Genomic DNA, 17,528 nt, shown 5'->3' on the forward strand with positions numbered 1-17,528 from the left:
TCCTGCTGTGTTGAGAATCTCTTAATTACTTTTCAAGCTTCTCCTGTTATTGTGAAACTCTGAAAATCTGATTACAGAGCTAATAAAATGAGTGAATGCCATTTTTTCTATTTCATCTGAAGACTTCAAAATGCAAAGATACTGTCTGTGGTTGCCTGGGAGAAGAGGCCAATCCCAACCTGTCTACATCCTCCTCTCAGGTAGTTGTAGAGGTCATCCCTGAGCCGCCTTTTCTCCAGGCTAAACAACCCCATCTCTCTCAGCCACTCCCACAGGGCTTCCTCTCTAGACCCTTCACCAGCTTTATTGCCCTTCTCTGGACACATTCAAGCACCACAATGCCTTTCTTGTCATGAGGAGCTCAAAACTGAACACAGTACATGACGTGCAGCCTCACCAGTGTTGAGTCCAGGGGGACAGCACTGCTCTGGTCCTGCTGGCCACTCTATTTTTTATTCAGGCCAGGATGCCACTGGCCTTTTTGGCCACCTGAGCACACCACTAGCTCGTGTTCAGCCAGCTGTCAAACAGCACCCTGAAGTCCTTGTCTTCTGGTCCACTTTCCAACAGCTCTGCTCTCAAACTGTAGCACTGCATGGAGTTGTTGTGACCCAAGTGTGGAATTCAGCACTTGGCCTTGTTGAACCTCATACAGTTGGGCTCAGCCCATCAATTCAGCCTGTCCAAATCCCTCTGCAGAGCCTTCCTGCCTTCCAGGAGATCAACACCACTGCCCAATTTAGTGTCATCTCTGAACTTACTGAAGGTGCACTTGATCCACTCATCCAAATCGTAGCTAAAGATATTAAACCCTAAACCCAAAACCAAACCAAATCAAACCAAAAAACACTCCACCCCTCCCCAAAATCAGCTGGTAGTGCTGCTTCAAAGGCCACTAGCAGCTCCCTGTGTGCCAGCAGACATAAAGATTCTGAACAAACAGTCAGAGATGCTTCAGTGGAAACTGCTGTCTTTTTGATAGCAAATACAGACTTTAAAATCTGCACAGACAAAATTATATAGTACAAGATCAAAAAGGAAAATGGAACTCTATAGAAGGGAATTGCAAATCTCTTATGGTTTAGTTGGTGCTCAAATAAATCTGTGTTAGATGTCTCTATCCTGGGCTAAAAATTTTTATATCCCATACCTATGGCAAAGAAATTCACAGATCTCCAAACCACAGCTGAGGTAACCTGACTTGAACACAGTGGGTCAGGATAGAAGTACTTCTTTTTTTTAAGATATTGATATTTCTGGAGAGGAATTGAAGAAAGCTCCTACAGGAACAGTCCCAGATGATGAGACCCTTCATCACCTCATTGGTTTTGTCTGTGAAGAAACTTTTTCTCCATTATGTTCTTTTTTAACTCTGTCTCCTCAAGTTGATTTGATATGTGCATTCCTCCAACATTTCTTGTTTCCATGATAATTTATCCTTTGAGATGAATAGCTGGACATACAAAAAGATTTATGCTACCCAATATTGGAAATCAGAGGGTAGACAGAAAATAGAGAGCCTCACTTTAAAAATACATGTGCCCAATCATCACAAAAAGCATAAGAGTGAACAAGTGGTGTGCCAGACTTTGGAATTGATGATGATGATGCTGACATAAAACTAGAAAAAAAAAAAAAGGCTGAATTCTTTAGGGTTTTTACTTTATTTTTAGAGAAATTTAAGTGAAGGGATGGTGCTTCAATAGGGAGGGGGAGCTGGACCTACACAGTCAGTCTGTCAAACCAGGCTGCTCTGCACTGCCTGCAGAAATTTAGCAGGAACTTAAGCCATTGCCTTGTGGGGAGCAGCTGATCAGCTGCACCCTGCCTCCAGGCTGACTTCCTGCAGGCAGTCTTTCAGAAGCCAGACATCTGCCTTTGAAAATGGCACTTCAGTGTTCTTCAAAATATAGGAAGAAGTTAAGGCATATCACTCTCTTCAAGCATTGCACATCTGCATATTTATGGTGCCTGAACTCTCACACCAGTCCCAGGAGTTTTATGCCAGCATTCAACCACTGATCCCCTGGTCCTGAGAGATACCTAGACGCATAGGCTGCTACATGCAAATTTTTACTGCTTGGAAAAGCAGTGGCTTCCTGAGCCTCCCCATGGAGAGTTGGGCAGATTTTTGGTGGCATAATGCTGCCTTTGGCTTCGGTTTCCTGCATTTCTGCAGTGACCAAGGAGTCCTTCTTCCCTGGCCGTGAGCCTAGGTACAAGGAACTGTTGTTGTCACATGGTATCACATCACAGCCCTCTCTCCCACCGCATGGCATCTACGGGCACTTTTAATATGAAGTCACTTGTGATGCGACTCTGCCGTCCTTGGCACACAAGCCAAGGCAGAAAGGGGTTCCCGGTGATTGTTGTTTAGTTCTGAAGACGAAGTGGAAAACACATGTAAACACTAGTGTTTTGTTAACATTTAAATCTGTCTCCTAAAGCTAATGTGCCAGAAGGGGAGGGGGGAAGAGGAGTAGAACAAAGGCTGGTTGCTGTGCTGGCTGTTTGTCCTCAGGAGACTGATTTCCTGACGTCACCGGCACCAGCATGGGCAGAGCTGAGCGTTCCTCTTTTGGTTCTTCTGCTGCCGTTCAGAGGGACAGTTCACTGCTGAATATGCTGCTATGTAACAAATGGGAGGCAGAGCATGGTTTTATTTTTTTTTCCTCCTGTAAATTCAGAGCAAATTAGATTTGGTGCTTTGCCAAGAACAAAATACAGACTACTATTGAAAGGCTTGTTATGGACCAGATCTTCAAATCTTTACTACTAGCAAAGTGTGTTTGTCCAAATGTTGATTTAGTAAAGATATCTGATTTGACCCAGTATCTTTTACGTTCATGCCTTTAACTCTTTCCTCCCAGAACATACGAGTACAGTCTTTAAAATATAAAAAAATTAGATCTGCTTAAATAATCAGTTCAGGATTCCCTGCTATAACTATACATGTTCTGGCTGATTAAAGATCTTTGTTTTAAGCAGTGCAATTAATGTTTATAGTACACAAATATGAGCTCTGATGATCTCAACACTATTTGCATGGATGGAATAAAATAAATCCAGTGAACCCAGGAGGAGAAGGAACGTATAAATAATATAATATCTACGAGCCACAATAATAACTGCCTTATGGAAAGTTGGAAATTACTTCTATTTTCTTTGCTGCTATTTCTACTGCTTGTAATTCTTTTTTGGCTCCAAAGCATCTCAGAGTCTGAAAAAAAGAATACTTATGGCATTTGTTAAAATTTCAAAGTGGATATGTCCACAGCTCTTCCATGCTGGCTTTCTGTAAACACTGCTATTTCTAGCCAAAATCTTCCATTTTGCACTTCTCAAGGTGGGCAGAGCAGACAGCTTATCCTACTCCCAAAAGTGCAAAGTCAGTCTAATTTATTTTTTGAAGAGTCCCACAAATAATTTTAAATTACTCCAGAATAGCTCATACATGCATGTTATATGTCCAGACATTAAAATCTAACAACAAGAATCCAGTAAACAAAACTTTCATTATAATTAATTTGCCTATCTCTGTCTCACAAAATTTTCCCAGCATTATCTGGATGCAATGATGCCTGCTGTCATGAATACGAATTACGTGGTTTAATATCTCCTCTTCACTGTGAAAAAATTATTAAAATATAATTTTAAATTGAATTAGTTCATAAAAAGGTTACAAGTTATTAGAGAAAATTATTTTCACTTAAAATTATTTTTAAATGAGAGGATATGGATGGGGAGGCATTGTAGAAGAACTGCAAGTGGTGGAGGAATTCCATTGTTTTCATGTGAAAAACCTGGTGCTTTAGTAATAGTCTTCTTTGATAATGAGATTTTGTTTTAATTAATAGTCTGTTTAACATTTGCATTCCATTATCAGGAATTATTGTGCTTCAGAGACCTCTCAGTGGAAGTAAAGACACAGTGGAGGGTGGTGTAAAGATGTTTAAGGCAGAGGAAGCCTCACCATTTCCACAGCTGGGAGGAACAGATTCATATTATCATGGTGCTGTGAACGGCGACTTCTGCCAAGGACAAATTTAGCTTGAAGATATAGTCTCTACACCAATGGGATCAACCATGCCAGACAAACATTACCCACTCTAAGAAATGTACGAGTGAATTTTCTACCAGGGTAGAAAATAATTTGGAATCACACTGCATAGTAATATAGAGGAGCAAATTCACAATGGCCAGGTTGAACTGGTAGAGTAAAAAGTTGTTGAATTTTTTGTTTGCATAAAAGGGATAAAACATAAAAAATATTATCTTCTTCTTTTCCATACCCTTTCTACTCTTACTGCTTCCATAACTAACCTCACAAAATAGTCAGACTAGACACTAGTGTGCATCTATTTCTCTGTCATAGTGTGCATCTATTTCTCTGTCATATTATGTTCTCAAGAAATTTGAAATAAGAAAGGGCCAAAAAAGCTAAGGCAAAACTCACATAACGGAATAAATATTGGTAACTGATGTCCACTTGGAAGCAAAGCTGAGTGCTTCACTCTGACAGAGGAGATGTTAAAACCATTCTGCTATTTTCTTTACTGAGACTGTCATAGCTATGATAATGTGTACCTCACAGATTTATATCGATGTAATCAATTCTTATATTTACTAGCCTTCCAGATGTGTATTACTTTCCTAGGCCCAGATTCCTCCCTCAACACTTTTTAAAAATATGTCCTTGTAGCCACTTCATACTACAGTTAATTACAGAGGTATGAGCTGTCCCTGAAGCGATCATGCTAATTTCCTTCAGTAAGTGGATGCAGAAGAGTGTTCAGCCTACTGAAGGTAATGTGAATCCCATCTGAGTTTACTGAGTTTATGTGTTAAACCACTTTGTGATTGCTGAGGATTGAATATAAAAAGATTGAGACTCTTCTGGGTGATCACCATCTGGGATTGCTGATCTGAGACAAGGGTGTGAAAGCATGCAGTCTGTGTGAATTGTCTGTATCCTCCCAGTTGCTGCTGCTCTGTGTCATTCTTTGAAGTATTCCCCATGGAATGGCATACTACCCAGCTGAATCAAGCATGGTTAAGTCTTGCTATAATATCACATTTCCAAAACTGGCCTATTTCAGCTTGAAATGAGTTTCGTGCCCTTTGTTTGGGTATCTCATTTCTAAACCTAAAAATATTTCTTTTACAGAACAGAGAGAATTCCTCCTTGAAAGTGTGTGGAAGATGTGATAAATGAATTAGCAATAAGATACTTGGGGCTAGCTTGTTCAAACAGTTCTCCTCTTGATCTATGCTCACTCTGTAAGTGTCATTGAAATTTAATAAAAAAATATTCCAAAACATTGATTCTGGAAATATGGTTGGCATTTTGTGTTTAATCAGATTGCTTTTGTTCTGAGTGCAAACTAAATTTAAGAAATAATTTTATTATGGCTCAAAGTTAAAGAAAAATCTTTCTCAGCATTTCACAGTGTCTCCCTCCATACTAAGACTGACTTATCAAAGCTTTCCATTTTGGCACTTAAACAGTGCCTTGGACCAAAGCATTTGTGCTAAACTGTAAAATTACAGCCTGGGTCATGGCACAGCACACAGGTATTGCTTGGAGAGTGGTAGAAGAAGAGACCCAGAGACAAGCGTCCTTGTTATTTTCATTGCTCTAATACTGATGACCTGTCTGGTTTGCTGACCAGTAAATTAAAGGGAGTAGAGAGTCTGCTATAGGTTGAGGCTCTTCTTGTCTTGGGCAGTGCCCAAGAAAGTAGTGAAAAGATAAGGCAGTTGCTTTTGTTTTGGCCCTTCGAATGCACACAGTTCAGATCTAATGTATAGTTTATGCCTGGCCCATTACCCCCATAAGCCCATAATATTATAATTAGTTACAGAAGATCCTCTTCTTACAGAACTATTCTTATTTTAATCAAACTCTCTCCCTTACAATACTTCTAATATCTTTGGGAGTTGCTGCTAATCTGGAAACATTTTCCACTTCTGAAATCAGTCATTAATGAGACTGCTACTACTGCACATTCAAATCCCCTCTAGAGTTTTCCTGTATGAAACAAGGCCACCATGAGGTCTTCAAACTAAAAAGGAAGACCATCTAGTAATAAATGCTGGGTTTTGAGAGGTTAGGGGCACTACATTACCAGATTATTGTATGTAGATATATATCGAAAGAGAGAGAGAGGGCTGCAATTTCAATGATTGCCTCAGATTTTTAGCAACTCTGACTTTTACTGTGGATGGCATCTTAGCAGAGTTCATGTAGGAAGCATAAATAGCTGCTTTTACTCACAACCGCATAGACCTGTACCCTCATGATGTTATAACAACATTACAGCTATGCAGGAAATAATACCAGATAAGTATCTGACATGCTTTATCTTTGAAGATAGCTCAGATACTCAATATCTGGAAGAGAACAGCTCTCTGATTAACAGACTCCCAATTTGTCATCTACCAATGTTCTGTGAGTTACAGACTGTGCAGTGAGGGACTCAGGCAAACACACATCTGGAAGGAAAAAATGCACAACAGATTGGATTGGAGAAGGAAAGATCACCTAGGGACAAAGTCAAGAAAAGAAGGTGTGTAAAAAGATAATAGAGAAAAACAGAGTGGTTGGAAAAGAAAAGGAAAGAAGAAAATAACAAACCATTCCGCTTCAAAAGCCTTATTCAAAGAAAACCAGGGAAAAAGTAGAAAGTAAAAGTGACAAAAAAGGAAAAACAAAAGCAAACACAAAGGTAGAGAAAGGACAATGGGAGGCTTACTCAAACAGTAATGTTTGAGTAAATGTGAGATGCTCTTATTACTCACCATAGTTGTTTTTTTTTCTCCCTCGTTCAACTCTTCTCCACTTGCTGTAGAGGACTTTTTTTTCACTTTGGTTTTGTGCGTTTTTTAAAGCTTAAAATGCTCAGAATCATCATTCTTCTGAAGGTAGTTAGTGAAAGAGGGCTTAATTCCAGATGCCAAAACCCATTTGCTACTAAATAAATTAATGAATAAGGCCCTACGCTAATAGATAAGTCAAATTTATAATACATTATCATCTGTTCACTGATGGGATAGAAGGGATAAAGTAGTTTATTTGTGGAAAGACACACTTTGCCTTGGATCACAACCTTTAAGGCAACATCATGTGGAAAGCAGGCCTTATATAGAGGTGTTTTAACAGTCACAGTGGCTGCTGAAGGCTAGCTATGAAAGCAATCCCTCTCTTCAAATAATGAAGTGTGAAGCATCACAAGAAAGCATAGGGGAGTGAGATGGGCTGTGGCTTTCCTGCTGGGCTAACTATGCAAAGAGTACTCTGAAGCAGAAAGCAGGCTACTTGGTGCTTTGTATACATGGAAAAAGGAGACTGTAGGCAAAAGAAGAGGAAGGTTTTGCGGAGGCTCGTACCCTCCCAGGGTGTTTTTGGTACCATGAGGCTCTGCAAAAGTATATGGTTTTAGAACATAAATTGTGACAGAAGTGAGGATCGGACACAAAGAGGTTTCAAAGACTACTGTATTGCTATGAAAGATTGGCAATAAAAACAAAACAGAAATAGGCTTCATCTGAAAAACTTAAGTATCCACTATTGACAAAGGTGACAGGCCTGTAATGGGACCTGCCAGGTATGCATGCAGAAGAGAAATATCTGGCAATGAAATGTTGGCTTAATGATTACTGTTTTCAAGTAAATATTTTTAATAACATTTTTTTCAGCAGTAAATAGCAAAGTTGGTTGGTTGATTTCTTCTGCCTATGTCTCTGAGATACAAGGCTAGATGCGGATCTAAACCGAGATCCCTTGGGATAGCACATTGAGGTACACAGCCATAAATCTTTGCTACAAGTAGTGGATAACAAAGGTCCTAATCTTGATCCCACCTAAAAAATACGAAATCTATAGATCTACAGCTTGCACCAAATGGTGACAAGCTAAACTGAAGCGGTCAAAGCATTGACTGTTCTTCTCCCAAGAATCCTACAGATCCCCAAGAAAATTACAGAGGTTACTAGACATCTCCCAGAGGTTGCCAACTCCTAACAGAGGGGAGCTGAAGAGCTCATGAATCAGCTCTAAACCACCACAGACTACAGCTTGGCCTATTAAGGTAAACCAACATTGATTTTGGTTTATGCTAAAGTGTAAGGTTCAGAAGCCAATTCACAAGCCATTCAGTCATCCCTGATACAAGGTAGATGCCTCTGGAAGGCAGCAGGGTTGGGAGTATTAATTGCTTCAGCCACTGCATTTTCACCTGCTATTATCTGCGTACCAATCTGGTTATAAGACATTCACTGGAGAGAAGACCACAAAACAAACAACCAAATAGAAAGTTACGGCTTAGTCTGAAACTCTGATAATAAGCATTTGTAGCTTGTGTAGGAACCCTGCCTTCCCATGTCATTCTTAAAATTGTACATTATTGTTGCTACTGAGAATAAAGCTGCAACCTGAGATCTCATATATACTTTCCCTTCTATTGCTGGAGTGAAAAATGGTATTACAATTCACCTTTACAGCTATGCTGTGGAAAATTAAAGCTCTTGTAGCATTCACTGATGCTCTCAAGAGTTCTATTAATATTTTGCATCTGGACCTGAAGGACTCATAAATCCATACAAATATCAGGGGGCCTGAGTTTTTGACATCCATGTGACTATTATGTATATTTTGTGAAAGGGAAAGTAAACAAAAGTTACTCAGTTTGTGTAGTTACACAAGTCATCTTAGCTCTTCTTACCTTTTATTCTTCATAACAAAATCAGATGTCACATAAAATCACCTCAGTTTACAGTTTTGGTGAAAGTTCAAAGCTTAACTCATTTTTAGAAAAAGCCTTACTATGAGATCCATTAACTTTTGAATTAACCTAGATACTGTTTTGAGCAAATCTTGCCTGTAGATTGGTTTGGTGACCAAACTATGTAAAGTACATGAAACCAGATCACCCAGGCTTTGATGTTTGTAATTCAGTTTTGGTTTGCATTTTGAGTTCCAGACCAAAGCCACGGTTGAGGCAATGAACTGTTATCAGTCACAATACGAAAATGTTTACATGAGGTTCTGTCTAAAGAAACCCGCAGACTTTTGCACAGTTCTCTATTTTCCCTGCTAAATTAAAGAATGCTTTAAGCCTTCCTTCAGAAATAAAGTAAAACAAAAGCCTCCTGTCAGAGGGCTTTCCCTTGTTATAGTTTCAAAATAGAGACCCATTTGAAGGAACACATTCCCTACGGTACATTCGGGACTGTTTTATTAAAATACATACATGGCAAATAATGTATGGCAACACTAAAAAGGTTTTATAGTGGTAATTAGGACTTGATCCAAAGTCCATTAATGTCAACGGGAATGTTTCCATTTATTTCAAAGGAGTTTGCAGCAGGTCCATATGAAAAAAGAAGCACACTAGTTTGTAAGTCTGTCCTAGTCCACCCAGGTGAGAGGAATCCCGTGTCTGTTTCACATACCCCCCTTACCTTCTGGGCTCTTACCAATGGATTTTTAATTACCAGTAATGGCCAGACCATTATATTTAAATTGCCATCCAATTTCTCTCCATTGTTTCAGATCTGTGGGCTGTGCGAGCAGATGCCGAGGCAGCTGTGCAGCTCACAGCTTCCACGGCATTTCACCTCAAGGGAGATGTAGTATAGCAAGCCATTTAGCTGGCATCCCCCGCAAACGGGATCTTTGGTCTGGTAGCACAGTGCAATCCAAGCTGCCAGAGCACAGGAGTGAAAAGCTATTGTTGAAACTCTTCCAAAACCAAATTATATCTTCCATTGTCTCAAAGGAATAATAAACCCTGGCTGGCTGATTGTAGAATATAATAATAATCTAGCTGAATTAGTGGGCATTCCTGGGAGTGACTGATTTCTGCTTTTCCCCAACAGCACTTTTTTTTCCAAGATAATAATTCTCCTCTGAAAAACAAGTTTTCTCTATACATAACCCCATGAAAACTGAAGTTAAGAAATTTAGAAACGTTATATTCAGAATTACACTCCTTGTGTGTTCAGAGTCAAAATAAAATGCTCTTTAGCAAAAATACATGGTTGTTGAAAGCGGTTTCACTGGCATAGAGTCAGGACCCTGAGGGCACTTGCCAGCCCAACTCTCCTTGTCCAGGCTTTTCTGCGGATTCCCCCCCTCTGCCCATCACCCAGAGCCCCATGTCAGTCCCCCAGGACTGTCAGTCCTATCCCCAGGGAGGTTCCCAACGCCCAGGGTAGTACACAGTACACAGCATTGCAAGGATTTTTGATCAAAGATATCTTCACTGAGACTGACCATTCAACCATCACGTCAGGACTGTTAGTCCACCTGGTATAATTGGATGTTTGAAAACCTCACTTCTGCACTGGCACACAGTAGCACAGCATGTTTGAATCAGTAACACACATTTTGTTACTTTAATGTATTTTTCCAGGTAATGGTGGATTCTGCTGTTTTCTGTTTTTAAGGAAGTCATGTCTTTGATCTCTCGAGTAGAAACCCAAAGTCTCGATGTCACCAAGGAATTTAACACCGATTTGTGATCCTGACAATGATGATTCACAAGCTAAAGATCCTGCTATCTTGCCTGCAGATGTTGTCCTAGCAGAGCAAGCACTCCCACTCTCACCAAAGCACAGGTAGATACACTTCTTTGAAATTTGAAGCAGTTAGACCTTTGACTGAGGGTGACAGAGACATGGGCACAAGCTACCCACTTTCACAGAGGGACATGTTGTCTCAGGTTGCTGCCTTGAAAACAGACGATGGTGTGGGAAAGGGACAGGGTACTTCCTAATCTCTCTTGCTAATGCTGTTCCATCTTGAATGGGATCATTAAATATTAAAAGAGTGAAAGATCAAAAGATAGAGAATGACTTTTAGCCTGTTTGTTAGGCATCTCACGTTTTCAGTTCCAACCCATTGTAGATACAAGTATTTCTTAGAGAGAAGAAAAGATGCAATGAGAGAGAACAAATAAGCCAAGCACCAAAATTCTGTAGCATTTAGGACACACTTCTGAGAGTTATAAACTGTGGGGTTTTGCCCTTTCAGCCAGCAGGCAGAATTAAATTTCCATTTCCCACATTATCAGGAATGCCTCCATCACCAGAAGATTGAAGAAGTATCTTCTGCTGAATCCAGAAGATGAATCTGGGAGCCCTGTAACTAGAAGCCCCAGTCAGAGATGTGTGACTATATTTGTGGAAGACTGTGCCAATGTCATCCCTCTCCTTGCCACTTTCTAATGACTATATTAAGAGGATCACTACTCAACCAAATATTTGTGGACTTCCACTGTCTAAATATCTAGCTCTGCTAATGTATTTCACTTGAAATGTATGGCCTTCCCTAAGAATTGCGTACTTCACTAGCCCTAGCAGCATTGGAAACTGCAACAGAGATACCATGGCCTTTGTGGGCCTAGTCCTCAGTTATGCCATGGGTTCCAGTTCCAAGAAATCTGCCGAACACAGGACATTGAGACAAACAAACATTTCAAAGAGAAACTGTGTGCCAGATTCTCTAATTACTTTCCACTTTTCCAAATTAACTGTAAAATGCAAGAAGCATGCATCTACCTCTTTGCAGAGGTAGAAATGTCACTGGAATATGCAAAGATGGTAAAAATAAAGGTCTGCTTGGATTAAAATACAGTAATAAGTACAGCAAGGGAAGCTTTCAACTTAGTTATAAGGTTAAGCAAAATTCCTTAAAACACCCATTACGATAACAATCAAATGTCCAAAAGCCCACTTTTGTTCTGCTCAGGGGTCTGAACTGTAGGGAGGATACTCAGGAAAAAAGTCTACTTACTAAGGAAGTAGACGTGTTCCTGTGCTGTGCCTTCCAGCTTTTCTCAATAAAGTGTGCCCTCCCCACTGCCTCTCCATGACTTTGCAATCTCAGGAACAGTTGTAGTGTTATTTAGAGACTGTGTCCCTTCCCTGAAGTTCTTGCATCCACTGCTTGCCTGGTTCATTTTGGGTAGCTGAGGAATATGAATCTGGTTTGATTCCTGCTTCCTGTGGTTCTGCAGAAGTAGCTTAGCAAGGAGCAAAGAGAAGTTTGCCAGATTCTGCCCAGACCTATAGGCAGAAGATTCCCTTTATTCCATGAATAGTTACCACCAAGGATAAGACAAAAGATGTTTGATTTTTTCCTTTGTTTGTCCCTGGACTTAGCCACTGGCAGCTGCTGTGTTGGCATTAGTTGCGTACAAGGTTCCATAAAGCAGAAGGGATAATTTAGGTTTATCAAACTGCAGACATTCCCCTTCACCCCTACTAAGCACAGACCAAATCAAGCCCTTTTGTCAGGATCTTCAGGAAAAGAAGTGTAAAATGTGGTTAGTCTGACTTACTGCTGCAGGGGACTTCCATTTCACTGGGGGAATCCCCTGCAGAGAATATGCAGGTATTTTCCACTGTGTGCAAGGCAGACAATCTGCTTGAGACTGATTGTGGTCCCTTGGGTTCCTTCAATATATTTGGTGATTCATGTTGAAAGGACTGAACAAGCCTGATGTATGGGGTTTGGTTTGCTGTGGTGGATGCATCAGCCTACTCCTTAGGCATGCATTAATCATGCATTAAGCATAGGGAACATTAGCCCACATTCTTCTGGAACCTTAACTTTATTAAAAGGGAACATGAGTGCCCACGGCTTCATGTTCTGTGTAAAGATGCAACTTTCCCAACAGAACCACAAGAGATCCTCAGAATTTTAACCATCTTTAATACGAAAACCAAGCTCTGATCCTGTGAATTAAGATGTTATGAAACCAAGAGAAAATAATAGGAATGCGGAGGTGCTGAAGAGCATGTGGAAATAACACCTAAAACGCCCAAATTTTCTTTTCTAATCTATCTTCACTTTTCAACATTCTCTCCCACATATGGTGATGAATTAAGACAGGCAACGCAGGGAATTCCTCCTGTTACAGGTCACTGCATTACAATAGCTCTGGAAATAAAGATTTTCCCTTCAGTACATATAATATGAGATTTTTAAAGCAGTGGCTTAGTCTGGGATTCAGTTATCAACAATTTCTGCCTAGAAACCATCAGAGAACTATCCTGTGCAGTTATTTCGTAGTTAGGCTCTAAGTTAGGCTCACAGAACAAACCTCTATTTCAGACACTAAGCAGTAATTTATTCCCTGTCTTAAACAAAAAAACAGGCTTTCATTAAGGACACGGAAGCAAGCTATTACCTCCCTCCCACCCATTCCTAATATGTTTTATCTTTATTCTTTACAATCCTGGATAGCAAAGTGGCTGAGAGCCACCAGGATCTCTAATGCCACATGGTTATTGTCCTAGTCGTTTCTTCTGGTTCCAGCTGAATGACAGTAGGAGCTGTTCTGCTTCTGAGCAAAGGGGAGGAGGAGCTGCAAAGTCTTAGTTTTTCGGGCTAGAGTGAAAGAGACCTTAAAAGCTGTTTGCCTCACAACTTACAACTCTTTTTGTATCTAATGGCTTGAAAATATTAGAGTGGATAAATTCTAATGATTTGGGGGTTTGCACAATCGTAGAGCAAACAAAAAAGTCAGGGTAGTAATAATATGCCTCTGTGTTCACAAAATCATTTTACTTCAGAATGCCATGAAAATACTTTAAAGAGGTTTCTGTCAAGGCATTGTTTGAATAATAGGCTTACCTGGTGCTCAGGATTCAATCAGTGTTTTCCTTGATATAGGATGTCATTTTGTAAGCGAAGAGGACATACACAATTAACTGAAAACTCTAATTAAATTTCTGCTGCAAACACCTTTCTCGCTAGGCCACTTCATTCTACATGCTGATAGCAGAAAAAACAAAATGAAGAATCCTGATCTTTGAATCACTCAAATGCTGCATTTTCAGACACAGCTGGCACTTCAGAGATCAAGGTACCTGTGAATTTCAGTTTACGTTTGCCAATATGCAGAGTAGGATTTATCCAAGTGGCAACAAAAGCAAAGCAAGATTGTAGGAAAAAAAATAAATTAGATGCAGTGTGAGAATAAACTATATACAAATAGGAGACAGAGAATGATTAGAGAGGGGAAAAGAACAGAGAACAGGACTCTGGACGGTCTTTATGGCTCTATGCCATCATAGGAGCATAAGGAAAGCCAGCTATGGGAGAAGAACTCTGTAACAGGATAAAGCTACTCAGAAACGCATGCCATTCTGTGTCCCTGCCTCAGTTCAGGATGGAGAACAAGACTGGGAAAGAGTGGGCCTGCTGCTGTGAGCTGTCTCCAAACAGCCCCATGGGGCCCAAGACCCAGAAGGGAAGAAATGGGGGGAACAACACAGCCTATGACAGCTCCTGTGGAGCTGAGAAGTGGAATCAGGTAAAGAATGAATAAAGGCACCTTTGTCACCATTCCTCCAACCTTTTGCTGATAATAGTTCAGATGGATGAAATTAACTGGTTCATTAGGATTTGGCTGGAAGAGATTAATACAACAGGGTGCACCATGGACAAATGAGTATTACCATCTCACTTTTTAATATAAAATATTCAAGTTTTGAGAGAGATGCTACCACAAGAGAAATAACTATGTTTTCACCTGTATCATAGTTGATTTATCTTTACCTCAGAAACTCAAATGCTTTTTATCAGTTACAACTTGACAACAGTGTTCATTTAATAACTTTAATAGTGATATTAAAATGACATGTCCTTTTAAATGGGAATGAACAGTAATGCATATACAGAAATTCAGAAAAAACCTCAAAGTTGCATTTTCCTATTTCTTGCTTTGACATGTAAAAATAACTTCTCTGTTTCTTAACTAAACAGAAATGGATAAAACTTGCCATAAATGAGTACAGCTCTCAGTACAGGTAAATAAGTTAAAAAAAAAAAATCTAAATTGATCTATTACTCCTTGAAATTAAACACTCATAAATGGAAACTTTGCTCATGTTTCTCCAACTTCATGGATTTTGACTGACATATCTGTCCTTATAACAGACACTTTCAATCAAGAGCCCTTAACAGAAGTGTCCTTAACTATAATAGTCTTTAAGTGTGACTGTCTGTGCCAGGTGGGATGAACTCTTGTGTGTTCCTGCAAGGAAGCTCCAAGCTTCTGTGGGTGCAAAGAACTTGTATTGGCTTGGATGTGTTTAGTGTTGTAAATACTGTTGGCCTTTAGAAACCACATAAAACCAAGCACAGGGGAAAAAAAAAAAAAAAGAGAGAAATAAAAGTGTGTAACCTGTGTGTCTTAGCACTCCTGCATGGGTGAAATCTAACACTGGAGTATTGCCACTCAGTTCAAAAGGGCCAGGATTTCAGCCTATATGATCCAAACTTACAAAAGTCTTCCAAAGGGTTTTGAGTAAAACACGCAACCTTTAACATCCAAGGGCCAAACATGTTATTTTGACAGGTCAAAAGGATAGAACTAGGAGTAGCTGACAACTCTGTCCTACTCCCTTTACACTGCACAGGTAGGGCTCATGCTTTTAAAATCACAGGGCACACCTCAGTGTGTATGTTCTATTCATAAGGCAGTACAAACCTTCTGCCTAGTTTAGTTGTCCTTAATTTAAGCCCTACCATTTAGGGCTCTGGGCCAGAGGTTACACACCAGAAGAAAAATCAGGGCCTGACTAGCGATGACTCAAACCCTTCACTCGGTGCTGAAACACTTCAGTGCTCCCTTGATTATTTTGGCACTAGAAATTTATGACCCAGATTCTGGGACACTGTATGGCCCCATCCTGCCCCTGCCTCAATTAGGCTATTCACTCAGCTTCTCTCTGTGTGTTTCCTTAAAATCCTAGCAGAAAAGAAGATCTGTAATGAAGCACGATGAACTGTCACCAAAGTGAAGTCCTGAGACGGGCTGAGGAATTAACATAGGGTATTTGAGCAGGAAAATGTGTGCCTCCTTTAAGGCACATTTAAGCAGTCAGAGGAACATTAAGGAAATACGGTTAGAAGACTCATTTAGAAGTGAATTTTATCACTTCCTGGATGGTTTTCAGGAGGTCTGTTTTGGAGTGACTGAAAGGAGAAAGTATGATTAAAGTTGTTTTAGAAAAAGAGGACCATGATGTCAAGAGTGTGCAATGCACATTTTAATGTGATAAGAAGCATTACTTGGAAAAGGTTTGCATTTTTGAAGGACTTTTACACATCATATTCTGTTAATTACTTCATCATTAATCCTTCTGAGAAATCAATGCATGTTGCCAGACAGAAACCCATCTAGCTGACATTAGGAGCTGTTCTCCATCAGAAGCAGGAAAATATCTCCTAAATGCACATGGAATGGGAAGAACTAGCTGAGTGCAGTATTTTTAAATGTAGGTGAAAATGTCACTGGGATTATTTAGCAAAGAAATAGGAAGGGGCAATAAACCAAGTTGTTTAAAAACAACTTCTTAACAGAGATTAATTTTATGTAGAGGAAAATTACAAAAAGCACTTCTGTTGTCTGAATATAACATGGGAGCAGGTGGCAATAATGTTTCTAATCCTTAAATATCTCAGCAGTGCTTCAAGTTCTCAACTTCTTATGTTTGGTTGCACAGACTCCACCTACAACCTGAATCATAACTCAGGAAAAGTACAATACTTCACAGCTCAAGCAGGGAGAAACTTTTCCTCGTACATGTGGAATGGTGAGACCACATTTTATTTTCTGAATTCCCTTTAGTTCCTGAAAGGGAGAAAACATTTTGACTTGCCATTACCACTTTACCCTTGGCTGGTGTATTTCCCTCTTAGACGAAGAAAGGTTTGAAGTGATAAAAGTTTACATAATGTAGCTAAGCATATTATGTAAAGATTAAAGCAGCAGGGTCAGCACAGGGACAGAAGTCTCTCAGCCAGGCCAAAGCAGCCGGGGTTACCTGAAAGACAGTTCTCTTGGAGGTTTGTTTCGTTCCAGGTTAATATTATTCACACTAAACATTTAAGTGTGGCTCTGCCTTGGCCTCTCCTATTCCCGACTGCGATGCTTGCCACAGAGGCAATGCCTTCCTGCGTGGGAGGCGAGATTCCTTTACCTGGCCACAACCAGGCGACAGTGCCTATCTCCTGCTGGGATGCTGCGCGTCCCCCGGTGCCGTCAGTGCCTGGGGGCGGTTTGTGGCACCGGGCTGTGCTGATGCCACGCAGTGATCGAAACTACCGCGGTCACACAAAAGTGTGGCCACCACCAAGTGCCGAGGTCCCGGGCCCTGCCCCACCGCGTGTCCCCTCCCCGCCTCCCGGGCGCTCCCGCGGGGCATCCGCGCATCCCCTCCGGCCGCTCCCCCGGGCTCCGCCGAGACAAAGGCGGCGGGAGGTGCGGGTGGCGGGCCGGCAGGAGGGGGCCAGGGGGGTGGGGAGGGAGGGGGCGACCGGCAGGGGTAACAAAGGAGCCGAAAAAGAAGAGAAGAGCTAAGAAAGTTGATATCGGCCTCCGCCGCCGCGCTCGTCGCAGCCCGCCCCCCCCCCCCAGCACCCCGGACTTTGGCGTGAGAGCCCGCGGTAATCGGGCGGCGGCAGGGAAGAAGGCCGTATACCCGCACCTCCATCCCCTCGTCGGGGCTCC

This window comes from Empidonax traillii, unplaced genomic scaffold (genome assembly GCF_003031625.1).
Source record: "Empidonax traillii isolate 1590-97213 ecotype Southwest subspecies unplaced genomic scaffold, ASM303162v1 scaffold81:size2596050, whole genome shotgun sequence".
Classification (NCBI taxonomy): Eukaryota; Metazoa; Chordata; class Aves; order Passeriformes; family Tyrannidae; genus Empidonax; species Empidonax traillii.